Here is a 546-nt window from a genome sequence, read left to right on the forward strand (position 1 = left end):
TGAGCAATATTGAAGCTAATGTTGAAGCTCATTGAAGAACACCCGTTGAATGGACAATTTTTTGATGTTTTCTTAATATTTTGCAGTCATTTCTCATGACGCCTCTATCTTAACGTTATACAATTTATTGCATAACGACATCATAAAGATAATAGGCCAGTTCTGACCTTCTATGATGATTTGTGTTACTGAGTCAAAGTGCACATCAATAGATTATAATTCCAGTAGGATTGATTATTGTTCTTTAAATAGCGAGACAATATAAAAACGAAAATATGTAAATTTTTTTTTCTTCCTAATTTCCAACTTATGGCCAGTATACAATATGATTAGAGCGTATGAACGTCCCGAAAAACCGGAATCGTTCCGATTTTGTATCATATTGTATAAAATGATGGTTCCGGTGGTTTTGATTGCCGTGTACGGGGCTCGGGGTTTCTAAGCCCGACTGGGGGGTTCCCCGTACAGGTATTATATTTAAATTTATTCATATATTAATGTATTTGTATTATGTATTTGTATTTATATTGTATATTTGTATTATGT

The sequence above is a fragment of the Halyomorpha halys genome, unplaced genomic scaffold, assembly GCF_000696795.3.
Source record: "Halyomorpha halys isolate HHAL.00 unplaced genomic scaffold, Hhal_1.1 Scaffold108.1, whole genome shotgun sequence".
NCBI classification, from domain to species: domain Eukaryota; kingdom Metazoa; phylum Arthropoda; class Insecta; order Hemiptera; family Pentatomidae; genus Halyomorpha; species Halyomorpha halys.